The sequence below is a fragment of the Cydia splendana genome, chromosome 19, assembly GCF_910591565.1.
Source record: "Cydia splendana chromosome 19, ilCydSple1.2, whole genome shotgun sequence".
Classification (NCBI taxonomy): Eukaryota; Metazoa; Arthropoda; class Insecta; order Lepidoptera; family Tortricidae; genus Cydia; species Cydia splendana.
In genome coordinates this window covers 15,008,751-15,028,319 of record NC_085978.1, presented here as the reverse complement: position 1 = coordinate 15,028,319, position 19,569 = coordinate 15,008,751, and the positions used below count along the sequence as shown (strand labels likewise).

Here is a 19,569-nt window from a genome sequence, read left to right as displayed (position 1 = left end):
GAGTTTAAAGTGTTTTATTGATTCTATTTATTTAATACAAAGAATGAGTTTTTTACACAAGTATGTGAGGATGTTTTAGTCTTCTACTAAAGCCTGACAAGTTTCTATTTAACCCTGAGATAGTCTCGATACTATTAAAAAATGTTTGCATCTTTGACAAGCTTTTTTGGCATTTTTGGGTAAAATCGTTCACAAATGCGAAATATTTCTTCTTGTTTACATCGGAGACATTCGATAACTTTCAACGTCTGTTGTCAAACAGTCTCCTCTCCTTACCAGTAAAATAAATTAGTAACACTGAAAATCCGCAACATGGCGAAGTGCTGGTATATAGTGCGACATATAATAGTAGAAATTAAATTTTCGCGGATTAGCAAAGTAATATTTTGGTTTTAATTAGTATGGATTTCCGCAAAGTAACGCCTGATTCTATTCACTATTTAAATAAAATGGAACTAAAAAATGTCCATACTAAATTGTTGCCATGTTTAAGCATTTTACATCAAAAATGTGAGAGTTACGTAGGAAATGGCGCCCTCAGTACTTTTCTACAATTTCTTGTCAGACTATAAGTACCTAAGGGGGGGGTCATTCTATGGAACTTGCTAACTATGTAAACAAAAGTTACTAACAAATTCATCATTCAGAGACTAACGGCGCGATTCGGGAAATGATTTAGAGATTCACTAGATATGAAATAGTAAAGATATGTGACGTCCCACGGCAAAAGGTACCATTGCTCCGGCTTAATATTGGAGCGGCGTTTATGAATAATGATAGCTTAAGCGCCAGCCGCCACAAGGTACCATTTGCCGTGGAACCGTCACATATCTTTACTATTTCATATCTAGTGAATCTCTAAATAATTTCCCGAATCGCGCCGAATTTTAATATGGCGGTTTGTTTACATAGTTAGCAAGTTCCATAGAATGACACTTTATGTGATTGAAGAACTGTGTAGTGGCATCCCTGGCCGCCAACCCGCCGGGACGGCACCGATGACTTGTCATTAATAACGACAGAGGAAATGTATCAAAAGGTGACGCGTGTCCCTCCGCTGTCTGCCGCTTATTTATGATCTACAATCCGGGAAACAATACTTTTCTGGCCCGTATACATTAGCCGGCCTTTTGTTTGTTTGCTAAATTAAATATTAATGGAGTTCAATCTTAAAATGCACGGTGGTGCCCCGACAGTCCTTTTACGATCACATCCATCTAATATCTATAGTTCGTTTTTTTTAGCATTAGAAAGAACTTGAAAGAAGGTAAGCGATCTTGACATGTCTTTTAATTGGAAAACGCTTTTTTTAAATCAGTAACTATTACTTATGAAAGCAGAAGAATATAAATGATCGTATTAGATTCATAATTGTTACATATTTGCCGTAACTTATTTTTAAAATGTGTTTTTCAATTAAAATACACATCAATATTGTTTACCTTATTTCTAATGCTAAAAAAACGACCTATAGAATGGGGTTGCCCGGTCGAAGTATATTTGCTTGCCCTGTCATTGTGTCAAATTCTTGTTTTTTTAAGCCAAATCTCAAAGAACAAAACTAGAGAAAGGGGCAAGCTATGGTGGCGCCATCTATGCTGACAATTGCCGACCCCAGTAGTTAACCTCTTGTCTGTGTATAATCAGGTATAATAAAGATTGTGACCGGATTTTTTGTAGTTTGTTTGCATTTGTTTCGCTAACGATATTTTCTGCTCATACAGTACAACCGAAACTTGAATTTGACTTTTGACCACAACACACATATGAAGAGTTAATGTGAAAATACGGGAAAATGCTTCAATTTTTTATTTTATTTTAGGTCTTTATGGTATTGGGAAGAAGAGCTCAGGTTTATTTTGCGAACACCAGGCTCCCATGAGCCGTGGCAAAAAGTTAATGATGATGATGACCTACAACACTTTACTTTTAAAATGTTACTGTGCATTCCGTAAGTTTGTCTATCTAATTTGAATTCTCCCCTCATCTACTCGAAGGTTAGCTGGAAGAGATCCCTTACAGGGATAAGTTCGCCTTTGTACCTTTATTTCTGTAAATATTATGTAAACCTATGTTGTGTACAATAAAGTGATTACTACTACTACTACTACAACATACCATGTTGAACAAATCGACGTAATCCCACGGTTAGTAAATATATATGACGCGCTCTTATTGCGCTCCAAATAAGAACGTGTCACATATTTTTGCGGCCCTAGTTGTGTAAGATACTATTGCTGATGACTGTACAATCAGCACCCGTACAGCATGAGTGATTGACAGAGTCAAAACTGACACATTCGCTAACGTCTACGTAATTTACTTTCTATACATCTCGTTCGCACTAATATGCGAGTACGAGCGAGATGCATTGAAAGTAAGTGACGTTCTCGATAGCGTTTATGTCAGTGCCAAACAGGGCTATAACCGCGAAAATCGAAGTTCGTAAATTGCTGGCATCTTTCTCTGTCACTCTAATTACGCCTTCATTGGAGTAAAAGTGAAAGATCCCCGCAAATTGCGAATTTCCGTTTTCGCGGTAGCCCCCCAGAACTGGTGGTAGCCACATAGGTTTGTGTTGTGAATACGTACTGGGTGACGACGTGCATAATTCAATTAATAAATAATACACAGAAATCGTCGATAATAACTTAGGAAGTAATATCCGTGCTCACTCAGGATCATAAGCTTCCCAATCAGGGTCACCCAGGGCAGGGAAAACCAAGAAAAGTCTGCAGAAATTTGTGAAAGCACACGCAGTGCAGGTGTTATTTAACTGCAGTACCTAACTGACGACAGGGACGCAGCAATACGTAGAAGTGAGATGCAGATGTGTCTACCGTGTCTAACGTATAGCTGCGTCCCTGTCGGCATCAATTACTGAAATAAGTAAGGTAGGCGCTCCTGTGAGCGTGGAGTCTATTGCATACATTCTTTCTTGTATTTTTAAACTTTAATGTATTTGACTCAATAGAACCACGTATGCGTTAAGAAATATCCATCTTACATCTTATTTTTCTCATACGCATGATACGCATAAGATCCAATTAAACATATGAAAATCCAAAACGCGATAACTCAATGCCATCACCAATAACAGGATGCTTTAACAAAATGCGAATTAAATTATAGAAACGTACAAATCTCGGAGTTGGAAAATTTATTGCCACATATATGTTGGTTTATTTATAAGAAAAGGCCCGTAGGAGCTCAGGGGGATGAAATTACGTGATACCATTTGGAATCTAAGTGAGATATTGCGAGTACAAGCCGTTGGCGGAGTACTTACGCGATTGCTTGGTGAGAAATTGGAAAGAGGATTCGTGATGGTTTATGGGAGAGGTAATTGGTTCTAGTTGAGATGTCAATCTGTGCAGCTGCCTAATAGGGGTGGTAGAATTCAGTAAAAGCTAATTCTGCACCAATTCCATCGTATTTTCACGGAAACTTACGAACGTGATTATTTCAGTCAGTTTCGGTACAAAAAGTATTGACATTTACTGAACTAGCATGACAAATACGAACGAGAAAATACGATGGAATACAATTATGCACTACATCTGTACCTACATTTCTTGGGCTTCAATGGTGTAGGATACCTACTTATTTGGGGTTCACATTAGGTACATTTGACATTTCATAGAGAAAGTATTACACAACCAAATTAGTTTGAACCGTAAATGGTTCAATAAGCTAAAGTTCGTGAACTGTAAAATATCTACCTATTATCTTACGATATCAATTGTATATTACATAGTACATAGGTACCTAGGGCAATAAAGTAAGAAATGTCTCAATATAACTAAGACTGTCACATCACATGTATAGCTGGTCAAGCAGATCTTGTCAGTAGAAAAAGGCGGCAAATTTAAAAAATGTAGGCGCGAAGGGATATCATCCCATAGAAAATTTGAATTTCGCGCCTTTTTTTACTGACAAGATTTGCTTGACCAGCTTTATTTGTCGGCCGAGGCGAAGCCGAGGTCAACACACAACTGAGGTTTGTACCCATTTTGTACCTACCTATACTATTTTCTACTCGACGGACCCGGAAAGCGGCAACTTCCTTTAACACAGCGTGCTGAAAATCCTTTTTTGAAAGTAATTTTGAATAATTTGAATTTTACTTTTGGCCCTACACTTTTTAGCATAGGAATAACGAAACGCTTAACCGAACGCTATTAAAAAAAAGATCTGTCAGCTGTCAGTGTCACTGTCACGCTGTCGTCGCGTCGCTGTCAGTCAGCTCTAAAAACGTCGCGCTTAAAGTAAAAACAAACTGCTATTTTCGTTTTTAACATGATTTCCCACTCGAATAAAATGAAATTATCTAACCACAAGATATTTCAGGACCTCAGTGAAAGTTTAAAGGAGAATCCAAGTGGAAAATTGCGCAATTTGCTAGAATTAAGAGATGATGTTTTGTATGTGTGGAATTCGATCGAGAACTGTTTAGCGACTTTAAACTTGAAGCATTTGGAGGAACACGATGAAGAGACACCTTATCAGGTATGTTTTAGTGTATAAGCCTACTGTTTGTAGTTATCGTGACGCTGGTTTTGGCCTACCGGCGCGAAAGCCAACCTTATTTTGAGGTTATGTTGTTATTGAATGTTTTTTTATCCAGAGATGGTCTAATATTGTGTAATAGCTCAAATTTCTGTAGTGAATAGCTAGTTTCAAAAATAATTGACAAAATAAATCTATTAAATGCAGCAATATTCCTAAATGTCTTAACATTATTCAGGATAAATCTTGTATGATTCTTGAAATAGTCTCTTAGTCAATTGTTGTAAACTAAAGCATATGACTATTATTTAACAGATAGCTTTGTTTCTTACCATCAAGTAAGTATTAATGTAACAGTAATTCTATATTCTATTTAGAAAACTGTTGCATAATAACCTACAAGATATTCATATGCTGACTCAGCTCCGAGCTCGATTTAGATTCATCTCAATCACCTATTCTAACATGTAATAATGAGGTTCATCATTCATCATAGGCCTATTCGTCTATTGCAGACGATTTATGGTGTAACACCGGAGAAACAATGTTTTTGGTGGCTGAATAGACCGATGCGAGACCAACATGGTCTACCACACCACCACATGAGGTTATTACTTAGAAAAAATCGGCCGAGTCGGACTCGCACACACACGAAGGGTTCCGTAATATTATCTATAAAAACGGTCACCCATCCAAGTACTGACCCCGCCCGACATTGCTTAACTTCGGTCAAAAATCACGTTTGTTGTATGGGAGCCCCACTTAAATCTTTATTTTATTCTGTTTTTAGTATTTGTTGTTATAGCGGCAACAGAAATACATCATCTGTGAAAATTTTAGCTGTCTAGCTATCACAGATAACTAGATACAGCCTGATGACAGACGGACGGACGGACGGACGGATGGACAGCGGAGTCTTAGTAATAGGGTCCGTTTTACCCTTTGGGTACGGAACCCTAAAAACTATAGTTGTATCATAATGTCAAAAAATATTCAGTTTTGTGTCTAAAAATTCTACTCTCTAATTTCTTTGTATTACAATTTCTAGCAACGTAAACTAGTATCAGTCATAGATATACAGGGTGGCTAAAAAATAACTGCATTCCCGTTACCAGTGAGGTTTTGGTGTTATACTGAGCAACTTTTACTATGAGACCAATACCGAAATCGCGAAAAATGAAAAGAAATGCAGTTATTTTTTAGCCTTTGTATTTTACTTGAATGTTCATATCAAATTTAATGTTATTTCGGTATAGTTTTAAAATGAGAGTGTACCTTTGATTGTACTGTCAGCAGCAGAAGTTGCAAAGCGGGCCAGATGTCCGAAATGATCTTGATGTGACTTTATTGTTAAGACAATAAGAGTGTGTCAAGACTGTCAAGGTAATTTTGACCACCTCACCCGCTTAGCAACTTTTGCCGCTGATTGGCGCGACAGTATCTTGTAGTAGCGAGATAGACTACCTGACCCTCTTTTATTCACATAGAAAAAGACGGGTAGTCTATCTCGCCGCGAGATACTGTGACGCCAATCATGTGCTAGGCCTACAGTTAGAGCTGCAGGTTACTGTCCTGGTAGCATTTTCAACACTATTCTCTTCAAATATTCTTGTTTTCCTGCAGAACAGTCAAAGTTAAAGATAGATTAAAAGTGGGAAAATGTACTGTCTTTTGTGAGACTTGAACTCACGACCACTTAAAGTGTCATTCTATGGAACTTGCTAACTATGTAAACAAACCGCCATATTGAAACTGTCAAAAATGATGAATTTACTAGTGACTTTTCTTTACATAGTTAGCAAGTTTCATAGAATGACACTTTAAGTACTTTTACTACAACTCATTAAGGGCCGGTACATACTGCAACCCAACTGCGACTTGTATGGGAACTGCACGCCGTCGTTGCAGTTGGCGTGCAGTCGACATGCAGTTCCTATATGCAGTCGGGTTTCAGTCCGTCTGTATCAGTCCTAAGTCATAAAGAAAGCAAAAGCTAAATCCAGCATCCCATTAAATAAATTTGATGTGGCAGCGCATCAAATATGTTTTCTGTTACATACAATCCCCACTCATAATATAAATGCGAAAGTTACTGTGTCTGTCTGTCTGATACCTCGTCAAGCTTAAACCACTCAATTTAAATGAATTTTGGTAAGTACAAAGTTTGAGGCCTGGGAAAGGACTTATACCTAAAATCATCATCAAGTCTATTGAAACTAGTAGTGTTGAGGCAACATGATTCTGTACAAAGTAACATTACTATATCTATTATGTGTTTTGGACAACTTCGTTTTGATAGTCTTAAAATAAAATAATTCATAGAATCAGGCGTTACTTTGTGGAAATCCTCAAATAAAATTCAAGTTGTCTGACTGATCTTTGTTTTTAAATTCCAGCTACTAAATTCACAGCTTGATTGGCCGATTTGTTCGACCCATCTGTCATTATAGTCCCAAATTTATTATATCTGTCTTCTTCCTCGCGTTATCCCGGCATTTTGCCACGGCTCATGGGAGCCTGGGGTCCGCTGGACAACTAATCACATGATTTGACGTAGGCACTAGTTTTTACGAAAGCGACTGCCATCTGACCTTCCAACCCAGAGAGGAAACTAGGCCTTATTGAGATTAGTCCGGTTTCTTCACGATGTTTTCCTTCACCGAAAAGCGACTGGCAAATATCAAATGATATTTAATTTCGTAGGTACATAAGTTCCGAAAAACTCATTGGTACGAGCCGGGGTTTGAACCCGCGACCTCCGGATTGAAAGTCTCACGCTCTTACCGCTAGGCCACCAGCGCTTTTGTCCAAAATTGGTACATAATATGATATTGATTATTGACAAAACTTCAGTGAGAAACGGGTCACTCACGTATGTTAAAAATAATTTGATTTCTTACCCATTGTGTACCTTGTTACAGTGACAATAGTATGAGGTCTCTAGCGACTTTCATATTGATTGTCACTGTGACAAGGTACGAAATGGGTCGGAAATTAAATTCCTTGACTGTATGTACAGTCGCCATCAGATATATCGGAGCGGCCAAGGTGCTCACAAATATCGGAACACGCCTCTATTTTCAAGGCGCTAGAGTGCGTGTTCAGATATTTTTGCCCACTTCGACAGCTGTACTGTACAGTCGCCATCAGACATCGGAGCGGTCGAGGTGGTCAAAAATATCTGAACACATTCTAACGTCTTGATAATAAAGGCGTGTTCAGATATTTTTGAGCGCCTTTGCCGCTCCGATATATCTGATGGCGACTTTACATAAACTGAGAGTCATCTGAAAAAGACTCAATTGTGTTGTACAATAGTGATCCAAAGGACTCGAGCCTTTTAGCTCTTTTTTTAGGGCTCGCCTCATTTCTTGACGCCTAAAAGGCTAAAAGCCTATTTAGGTCTTTAGCCCCCGAGCGTAGTTCTATTTAAGATCCTAGACTCTTGAGGCTAATAACCTTATTAAGGCTTGGGGCTAAAGAGCTAAATAGGCTTTTTTTTTTGGGGCTTAATAAGGTTATTAGCCCCAAGAGTCTAGGCTCTTAAATAGAACTAGGCTCGGGGGCTAAAGAGCTAAATAGGCTTTTAGCCTTTTAGGCGTCAAGAGATGAGGCGAGCCCTAAAAAATAGAGCTCCAAAGGCTCGAGTCTTTTGGATCACTAGTTGTACAGCGTACCTACCTACAAGTTACAGTACCTTTGAGTATAAATGTATAAAAAGTGAGCTTTTTAGCGACATTTCCATACAAAATAACCGATTTGCAAGACCGAAGTGATCCCATTACCCGATTTAATTCCTCTTGAGTGTATTTGGTGAAGCGTGAGCGTCGAACCCGAAAGTAATACCCTATAAGCCATTGTTCTTGAAGTATTATGTTGTACATTTAAATCCACGCCTGCCCATCGAAAGACTATTGCCATTAATCTCACTTGACCGTGCCCGCAGAATTAATTATCCTCTGACCATACGATTTAATGGCTTCCTCGGGCCCTGGGGTTTCCGATTAAATCACTACTTCTCATTGGCCGATTTATAGTGGCCAACGATGTAGCGACGGATGTGCGCAAGGATCTATGCGGACTTAGAAACGGCTAATAGCGCCAAACATTTTTCAAAAATTCTTGTCTGAATAAAATGCTGAATGAGAATGGCTAAACCTAAACCTTCTTTTTTGAGGCAATTTTGACCAAAACCGAATAGTGTGTGACCGAACAGAAAATGTGTCTACATTTGCAACTATTGCTAAAATATCTTAAACGATACGTGTGCTGATAATATATGTAACTAGTATTAAAAAATAGACGAAAAAGAGACGATTCAATGTAAAATAGTATGCCGGACTAAATGTGTCATGCAGACACTAGTACGCGAATAAAATTCTGTATCTACTCATCATTTTTTCGTAGCTATACGAGTATACTGTCGTAAAAAAAAGGAAACACTGTTTTCTCTGTATATTATTCTCCAGTGACACATGTTGGCCAAATTTTTCAATTTATGATCCTTTTAGAAGTTAGAACACTTATAACATTCAACGTCGCGCGTGTTCTGTTTAAAATAATTCAAAAGAAACATCATTTTTGGGCAAAGGCAAGATTACACAACCAATGTCCACTTAACCCATCCAAAAACTTAGATCGTCTCAATATTTAAGGGCCTGCGGAGTGCTCTATCCAGGGGAATTTATCGCCGAGGCCGGCGGACCTTTGCCCGGTCCGATTGTTAATCTGAACTTAGGTGTACTTTTCACCTTAGCCCGTTGTGAGTGCGACCCTAAATCTGGAGCAAGGGGTGTGCTGAAACTTAGAAGGAGCCATTTGGATATGTTGGTTAAGTGGTGAGACCAAATGGCACACAGGATGGATTATACAGACGTCATGATGATGATGATGACTCTTATATTATTAGTGTTTTCGTTTATACTTTTTAATGCGTTATTTACGTCGCGAATTTTTACACAACTTTTTATTGGAATTTACTTTCTAAGTGTTTGAAACACACGACTTGAGTTATAATCTTTTTCGTTTCTCAGATTAATTACTAATTTGTTTACTCCAAAGTTCCGATGTTACAATACATTTAAAGTAAAACAAGACCAGAACGCTAGACTAATCAGCTCCATAATTGATAAGACCCCAGGCTCCAATTAAACTTTGCGATTTAATTAATCAGATATCACAAATTTCAACTTCACTTAAACTTTAGTGGAAAATGACCCCACCAATTTACCTGTACCTTAACCATAAAAGCCTCAAGCAAATATTGTCACAATTACGAGATACCATCATCCTGTAAACAGGGTGTACCGTGTACCCTTCGGCATATATCTCTAAGGCCTGAACGGCCGTCTTGAGTCAGGGGCAAACAATAAGAATTAGCGGCTGATGTGTCCTCATCTTTGTATTATAAGGAAAAATCCGAAAAATTTTGCTATTATTCTTTCCTTGCAAGCTGCAGGACTTTGTACGCATTGATTATGAAATGTGATTGTCAACTTTGAAGCTTATTTCAAATAAATCTGGTGTTGAATATTTCCTGAGTGTCTTAAATGACTTATAGCCGGTCAAACAACTTTGTCAGTAGAAAAAGGCGCGAAATTCAAATTTTCTACGGGACGAACACCCTTCGCGCTTACATTTTTAAATTTTGCCGCTTTTTCTACTGACGAAAATTGCTTGAAGGACTATACAAGAGCACTACTTAACCACCTTTTTCAATTTTATACCAAATTTCGATCATTCAGCAAATCTACTGGGACTTCAGCGCCAAATGTAGGTAACTGGAGCTTCACTTTACACTTTTATTTACAGAGATCATGTGAACTGTAGTGTTTCGTCCATATTTAAATCTCGATAGTCTCCCGCTCCACTCACATGCCTTGCCCCCTCAAGACTTGCGCCTCAAGACCGTTTTATTACCAGCCCGGATGGACTTCTGGGATGGATGGTGGGGAATGTAAATTTACTGTACGGAACCGGACGCGAGGAGGTGAGCATCGGATTGTTTTGTTTTTGCTTGTGCCGCATTAAAGGGGCGTCCGCTTGTCACACGGTGTTGTAAGGGCAAATTACTAGGCATGGGATATAATGTTTTTCGTTTGTATTATTGTGCTGAAGGTCCACTTAGCAGGGAGACTGATTTTCGACAGATTTGTCCGGATTTGTTAAGTTTGCTCGTTAGCCACGTCGTTCAGCCAAACTCAACGCGGAACTTTTTACTACTAAAACAGGTATATGAACCCGCTAGATTGCTTGAAGCAGCTTTAAACATTTGTTTCTTTCAGGGGGAGATATCTCTGTTGGAAGAAAATAGTAATCGGATCAGCGAGTTCGTTGCTCAGAAATGAATCTTGTCAGTTGATTTGTGAATATTTGCAGATAAAGTATACTAAAGTCTTAGAAACGTTTTCAATGAGATAGGTATTAGAAAATGTTTGAACTATTTATTTCAAATTCTTTCACTGAGAAAGTTGAACTTAATGGACTTAAACGTAAACATATATTTTCTTCTTCTATTGAGATGTGCAAAACTGAGTATTTGTATTGTAATTGTCAAAATTATGCAGCCTAATCTTTTAAGCTTCATTCCTAAATCGCTAACCTCATTAAGACCTCTAAAAACAGTGTTCTTATTGACAAAACACCTGTTTGAACAATCGCAAAGTATCAGTTACACTACAGTCCAACTGCCTCCCTTTCTATAAAGTCCTTTCCCAAAACCCCCAAACCAATATACGCTTTACCCACCTCGGCATAGCTTCTAAATCCCGATGACCCCTTCCGAGAAGGTTTTGGGGAGAACTTAAGACGATCGCGTGTTCACCAGCGTTTCGCCGAGCCTTTGTTTAGACGTGTGAGATCGATGTGCCTAATGTATGGGAATCCAAATGTAGCCGCGTTTAATTTGCCGCCTGTCCATTTGTTCCGATTTCGGCCTTATTTATCGTGCCGCTGTAGATTGGTTGCGAAGTTTGTTCGGGTTAGTTTCTGTTTTATTGGATGCTCTTTTAAGTAGCGCTGTTGTTAAGTGGTTTCTTTTTGTACGTTATTTGTTACTGATCGTTTTCCTCTTTGATTTCCTTTTTCTCTGATTTTTTTCTTTCTGAACGGATTAGCGCACTTAACAAGAGTGAGTGTATATCCGGTAGGATAAATTAATGAAATATTCATTCTTTTTTCGATAATGGTGACTGGATGTTTTGCATACTCGAGTTAGTACATCGTCTTATTGTGTATATTGTTTTTTCTTAGATTAGCGGTAAACTCATATTTTCGAGTTTAAAGGTAGACCAATTTAGAAAATATCAGAAGGAATAGTTTATCTCAAAAGAAATATACTCGTATCCGAAGCTATAGCTTTGCAAGCTTCTTAAAACTGGGTCGAACTCCCAACTATGAAACCTCTCATCGACATAATCTATTAACTATCTTGTATCGATACTTGGTCCTTCCTAGGATTAACTACCCTATAAAGGATTTGGTGGCCCAAGGCGAATCGGCCCGTTCTTTGTCTAAACCGATTGGAGTTACGCCTTGGGACAGGTGGGGCTTCCGAGGCAGGATTTTAATTAATAATGTCCCGATAGTGTGTGGGTCTGATTTATCAGAGGACGGGACGGAATTAAGGCCGTTGCAAATTACCCCCGTTTCGTGGTTTTCTTGTCAATTTTAGATTGGTCACGGGAAACTTTTCTTTACCTGAAAGGATTAAAAGAACTTGAAAGGAGAAAGACGTGATTTTTACCTTAGAGATGATGAAATTTTAGGGTGAAGTTTTTGAGTGAAATTATATATTTATATTTTTGCATGTGTGTCTAATTCTTAGGTATGACCTAAAGTTCGATCGGCTTGTTGAGTTTTAATTAAACATTTTTTTTTTGTAGTTACAACCGTGTTAATGTAAGACATTTTATTTATGTAACTAGAGTAGCGTATTTTGTGTTCTTGTTGACTTTGCCATTGATAGAGTTCTCCTTAATTAATATTTTCTCATTATTGGTTTCCTCCAGCGAATGTATAGTATAAATTACCCCACCTGACTTGACTAATATTATAGTTTGCTCCATAGGAGTCATAGGACTAATTAATGATATTATAATAAATAACAAATGGCCTCATATTATTCTTATTGATTTTTCATATCGCATGTTATTTGACTGCTTTTTTTCCAGTTTTCATAAAGCAAGGTTGACCTTTATTTCTAAAAGACAAGTTATCTCCACGTTCTCCGAGCGTTTTGAGTGAGGATCCGTTTGTTGTCTCCGGACAAAGCACTCCGCTTTGTGAAAACGCAGTCTATATAAATGTCCGTGCACTTGCATGCACGTCTAGATTGTCTGATATTTATCTTCAATATCAAGACAAAGGGAATTTTACTTTTATTGCTTGATTCAAATGTGTCATTGTTATAGTGATCATAATTTATCGGAATCAAATCTCACTTCAGTTACATGAGTAACTCATTTTAAATGGATATGCTTGCGAGTCTTAGGAGTTTCATTGTATTTTTCTTTTTAATATGATTCTTTATAGAAAATTTCTACTACTAGATAAATGCGTCCCCCGAAGATCTCTACAATAACCATTAGTGTGCCGCCATTATCCAACGGTTTCCTTTTTTGACCAAATTCCTATGCGTGATCACCACTCAAGTCAGTAACTATCTGCCAAAAAATGTTAACAATTTAAGTTTCGTAAACATCATTATTGTCTATATGTGCCTTCATCTCGCAACCTTAAACTATCTTTACTAACGGACGCTGAATCGATATAACAGTCCTAAAACGATAAAGCACATACTACACATATTATCTCCAAACTTTACGTCTGCATCATCGAAATATCATCGACTATTACACAGAATGGTCTTAATAACAGCTAAAGATACACAATTCCCACTGAGACAATATATCTCGAGCCCCCTCGAACTAACGAACTGGTGAAATTAACTGCACATTGCTGACGTCATAAGTTATTATCTCCAGAGTATTGTATGATATGCCGATAGTTGATATAAGGGATACTTAACGGGTTTCCGTCCTTTGTGTGGAAGACTAATTGAATTCTGGTACTGTCTACACGTTGGCTTTTGATAATTTTTAAGAAGAATGTAAAGTAGAATGTATTAAACGATTTATTGATGGGGGTGTCTGTTGTGAATTAAGCGCTACTAGAAAAAAAATGCAAATATACACATAACTTAAATATTTAGAACAAATTGAATGTCGTTTCTAGCTTTGCGTAATAAAGAAGTTTCCTGAAAATTGTTTAATCTATTTTCAAAACCCCATTCTACATATTTAATTTATCAATAAACATTGCTTGTTTAACAGTATCAGATTTTTGATATATTTCTTATCGAAAATCAACAAATTTATAATGCCTTTTGCTTGTTTAATATTATAATAAAATGAAAAGACAAACTTATCACATTTGAGCTTCTTATTTTATGGGTTCTAAAGAAACAGCAGACCAAATTCGGTCTGGTCCGGCTTGCCCAACGTGACTCTTAAACTCTTTAGTCATTTAATGAAAACACTAAATCTTTATAAACACAGGTTCCGGCTTGGAGCAACTCAAATCTCAAGGTTACTTTAATAAACGAACATACATCCTTTCTCAATCGGGCCCAAAAACGGCACCTACACTATCTACGATCATCGGCTTAACATGCTAAGTTAATGAACACCGCAGGCTTACATATTCACAGCTAGGGAGGTGGGCGGGCCGGACAGGAAAGGTTCATCTTGGAGCGTCTTAAGAGCGCCACACACTACAGGATTGTCGGGTGTTGCGAAAATGTTGAGTGCTTTCGTTTTATAAGTTGATAGGTGGATACGGTGACGCGGCGGTTTGTAATGCTTGAGGATTGTTTATGACGAACATTTTAACTGGAAGTCCGATATAGAAAAGTATGTATTCGTCTTCGAAGAACATATGGTACCTACACTAAATAAATAAATATATATAGCAAGCCGGTGGGAATCGAGTTGTATGGATATTCCGCGATTGACATATATATTGTGTTATTTCAAATATAGATTTCTTACCTTTCTGAAATATATCTAAATTCAAACCTTATGTGTTCTTTGTTTGACCAAGAAGAGCTGTATTTGCATAAATGTCAGTGATTTATCGCTATATTTTCTAACATAATAGTGGTAAATTCACTGGCAGAACCTCTTCGCGATAACTTGAATCTGTACATTTTCATATAGTCTAAAGGATAGTGACGTGGCGTCGTCATTAGCACGAAGGATTATGAGAGCCGACTTAAGTTCGCACTTGATGCAATGTTGTTACGAATTTCGCGCCACATTTCCATGCTGCTTCGCGAACGAATGGCGCCATGTAAAATGTACATCGTAACAGAATACTTGAGACTCGTTCTTTTCCCGCCTCTGAGTGTCGTTGCCGGCATTAAATCTTAATAAAACCCGTCATGCATCGCTATGGAGCCCTTTGATTTCTCACTCGGCAAACCGCGTCTCCGCATATCAAAGAAAATCACAACTCTTTTCATTGCGCGCCGATAGAATGTTCACAAAGACCACCTTAATTGAACCCCCCGCGCCCCCACCACTTTTTAAAATCCGAGCCAAAGGGAGACTCGGATTGCTTTGGCGTGGATCTGAATAGAGTGGACAGTGTACCTTCAATTTACTAATACAAATAAGCGAGACTTCGGTCCTCGGGCCCGTCTAGGGCTCGGGGCGACGCTTTCAAAAGGCGCTATTGTGTGGAACCCTCAATCGCGGTCTCGATTATCGGAAAGAAAACACTCTCATCTATATTTTAAATAATGATCAGGGCACGAGGTCCGGGAACAGTGGGTGATGGATAGCGGTGTACTCGGCCAATAAACAAGCTTTGTGCGCGTGTCACCCTTGTCCCAGACACAATGTGGGGTGAGGTCTCCTATGTCGGACAAGTGATTAACAGTGTATTATTTGATCTTGGTTATCGGTCAGTTCCGTAGATGAAGCTTAAGAGAAAACTTCAAGGTGTTTCAACATTTGATAGCCAAACTTCTATTTGTTCTGCGTCTGATCTACATAAAAGCTTTTAAATGAAAGAAAATTATATTAATGTCAAACCCAAATTTTTAGATCAGTTTCAATTCAAATCTTTTAATCAACCGCTCATGAAAGAATGCAAAGGAAAGAAATACAATTAGTGGTCACCACTGCAACATCCACATACTTAACCATAGGGTTCCGATTGTTTGCTACTCTTCGTCTTTAAATATTCTTTAATACGTAGAAAACTCTTGAAATGACTAGAACATTTGTGCAAAAACCATTTTTTTAACTAGGTATATTTGAAATGTCTTTCTAACAGCGGAACAGAAAAACAACAAATTGATCTGACACTAGAAACTATTTCCTTGATTATTATTCCACGTCTTCCTCAATAAACACCTCACACTATCATAATGCTAGAAAACCTAATCCCCAGCACGGGGGCAATTATCCACAAGTCGGACACAACAGCGCTCCAGTCACAATGGGCCCTCGACTCGGTGCTGTAACGAATCCACTACTATCAGCCGGTCCCTTTTGGAAAACTGGAACGCGATTGTTTGCGCGACACTCCGCGTGTAATGATGGATCCGCGTCCGGGTTCATTAGCTGAGTGTGGAACGTGTGTTTCTTCATGATGTTTCTTTTATTTGGATTTTTGGTTAGCCTTAGAGCCGGTTGTATCTATTTCTATGTATTGAGTGTTAATGAGTTTTCTGACACTTTTTATAGCGTGCAAGACTGTGTCAGAAAAAGTTACTTACTTTTTATCTATGTGTATGATCTGCATAATTTATTGGCGACGGTGGTGCTTCTTCTCTGCGAGTTGTGCCAGAATTATTTGATTATGTTATGTTCCTTGATCATAAGTAGCTGTGTAGTCTGTACTGTCTAAATACATAAATAACGACCTGTTACCATAAAGACAATATTGTTAAGTATAGGGACAGATTAAACCTGGTCTAACTGTTGGCATGTGTATTATTTTGTATTACTATGTTCTAAGAGTTTGATCTGAGGGTATTTTTAAGCTATATCTGATTTAAGAAGGTTTGACATTTATTTTATTTTAGGGACTTAATGATGCTTTTAATACCGTATAGCAAATACAGTCCGGACAAGCCTATCGAGCTGAATTTGAGACTATTTCACCGATCTTTGGTACGATTTAAAGTAACGACAGGTTAATAGGCTGCCAAAACATGTTATCTAAGTGTCCTCTTCATGACTGTTCAATTGAGCAGCTGCGGAATAAATGTGGTGAATTTTTATTTTCACATAAAAACGATTTTTCACCCCACGTTTTGGAATCCCTTCAATTTCTGATGCAAGCGTAATGATGGAGACAGCTAGAAGAATAAGCTTAAAACCAAAGCCTAACGGACATTCATGGCGTTGATCCATCGCTAGAGCGGGTCGATAGAAACGCTCCATGATAGTTAAATTAGATGTCAAAGTCATAGTTGTCGTAAGTAGCATGCCATATTCTCTAAAAGGCCACCATGCACAGATCCTAAACTGTTTTCTTAACGAAAAGAAATGCTTAGACTGTCCAGATGTTTCGCTATACGAATCATGTGTAATTGCTGTTTACATAGTACGATTTTTTAGTGTTCCGTACAAAACTTTGTTCACGGAACACTTATTTTTGTGTGATATTGTCTTGTTCGCAAACCACAAATTTTCTTGTAGTATTTGTGAGCAGTCGTAATTGTTACTCGAGAGGATTGGGTAATTTTTTTCCAAACCATATGCTTTACGTCGAGGTCCCAGGACGAAATGTGTTCCTTATTAAAGCACTAATTAAACACATGCGTAATTTTGAAATAAAAATATAATACCAAAAAAAACGGCTAAGTAAAGTTGTCCCTACAATTAACAATACGGTCTTTATGTGCGTTTTAATGCCATGTTTAATTGTCAGTTCGTTTGCTTTTAGATAGCACAAATCACAATGACTTTATGCGACTTTCGTAATGCTTACTATCCAAAATATGCCCCAATTGAAACATCTACACACGTAAGTTCATATTTTGAAATTGGTAACGAACACCTTTACAAAATCAAACATGGAGAATCGCCCTCCCGCAACCCGTGACCCACGGCACGGGCATCGCGACATTATGAATTTTCCATACCAATTTTGCGTTTAACCCCATGCCCCTATATCCTTAGCAGTAAACCACTGTCACCCCATATATTTAATACCCCACATTTACGTATTGTTAGTCAAGATGCTTTACGTGCCCACGAACAGGTACCTAATGAAGTTATTTATGGCCCCTAAAGATCCAGGCGGTTAGGACAAAGACTTGTCTATTAGCGGGTCGTGAATGGCTTTTATTAACGGTGATAGTTTGATGGCGCTTATAGTTGTGCCATTATCAGCGTGTATTAGACATGGGAAAGTGCTTAAAATAACTAACGACCACTTTGGCAATGTTAAATATGTATAAGCAGCATCTTCTGAAAAGGACCATAACCTGCAAATATTAATTTAACTTAGTGTAAACGCCGAAGCACCAGAAAAGTAGGTATTGTCGCTTACCTCTTCTGAGAAAAATGTACACGACTGCTTATTTTTTTCATGTGACTAGTAACATTTTATGATTTTTGTTCTAGTTTTAAAACAAAAACACGGCGTTTGAACTCACGTCAGTCTGAATTCTCGACGTATAATTTCAATCTTATTGTAAGTATGACTTACGATAGATTCAATTTAATGGAATTTCCTGGTTAACAAAACATGTGTTCATTTGTACAATGTTCTGTAGTCAAAAGTTCAAAACTCATTGAACTTTCTGCATAACGAACACAATCCCCAACACGAATTCCCAATCCTGAAGATTTAATAAAATCAAAGTGTAATATTATTCGAAGTGAGCAGAAGTGGCCACCATCTTGAAGTCAACAATGGGCCTTACTTCTTTGCGTTGCACCGTTATTAAAATCTCGTGGAACAATCGAGTCGAAAGCGCACTTCCGTAGGGCTCGTACAGACGATGGTGACGGTTTCATGATTCAAAGATTTGAAATAGTGAAAGAGCTGAATTAAGAAGAAAATGTACATATACCTACCTACTAATTTTCTTACAAAATAACGCAGAGACAAAGAGTTACATAAGTAAAAGATATTATCATAAATATTATACTCTAGTCGAAAGCACACTGCCTTAGGGCTCGTACATACGATGGTGACGGTTTCTCGAATCAAAGATTTTAAATAGTAGAAGATCTGAATTCAGAAGAAATAGAAAACGCGACTTACTGGGAATATCGCATGAGAATTCTTAGAACGCATGTCTATAATACGTCATGATGGGCCAAACTCTTTTTTACGTAATAACGCAGAGACACAACTTTACATAAGCGCAAGTAGTTTTTCAGGAATGGTAGACGTTTGTGGTCTCTAATGCTCTGCTACTTAATACACTCGCGTGCAAAAGTATTGCATCACTTTGCATTTTTTCGTCTGCACCCAATATCTTTGTAATTCTATACCCGATTCTGAAAATTTAGGTATCAACTGAAAGCTTATAATGTAACGCATTAGAAAAATGGCAAATACAATGAAATTTCGAATCTGAAGACTACAAAAAAACAGAAAACTGAAAGTAGTCGCATAATGCTTCAAAAATAAATCTGCAAACTTAAGATTAAAAGTATTTTTTTTTAATACAATATCGATTATTATTATTTAATTAATACTTGGTATTGCCACCCACAGACTTCCTTTCACAAACCAAGTGGTTATATAGACCTAATTATTTTTTTAATGTGATGATGAGGAATAGCGCCCCACTCCTCCAGCAACGCTCCCTTCAGCTCCTCAACATTGACCAGGGCAGGATTCCGCTTCCAAACCCTGCTTTTTAGGTAGTCCCACACGTGTTCAATGGGGTTAAGGTCCGGGCTCATCGGTGGCCAGTCCATGGTGTCGATGCCCACTTCGAGAAGGTAGGCTGCGGTGGCCCTAGGGGTATGACACGGGACATTATCCTGCAGTAGGATGAACCCCTCATCAAAAATACCGGCATAA

General features: G+C 38.0%; 1 long non-coding RNA gene across 1 annotated transcript in view; it reads left to right on the top strand.

Moving 5' to 3' along the window:
* Positions 1–4,247: 4,247 nt before the first annotated feature.
* Positions 4,248–19,569, top strand: part of LOC134800158 (uncharacterized) — a 119,910-nt gene continuing 104,588 nt past the window's right edge. Inside the window, exon 1 of the long non-coding RNA XR_010145517.1 lies at positions 4,248–4,509. This is a non-coding gene — a long non-coding RNA (uncharacterized LOC134800158). The remainder of the gene's footprint in view (positions 4,510–19,569) is intronic.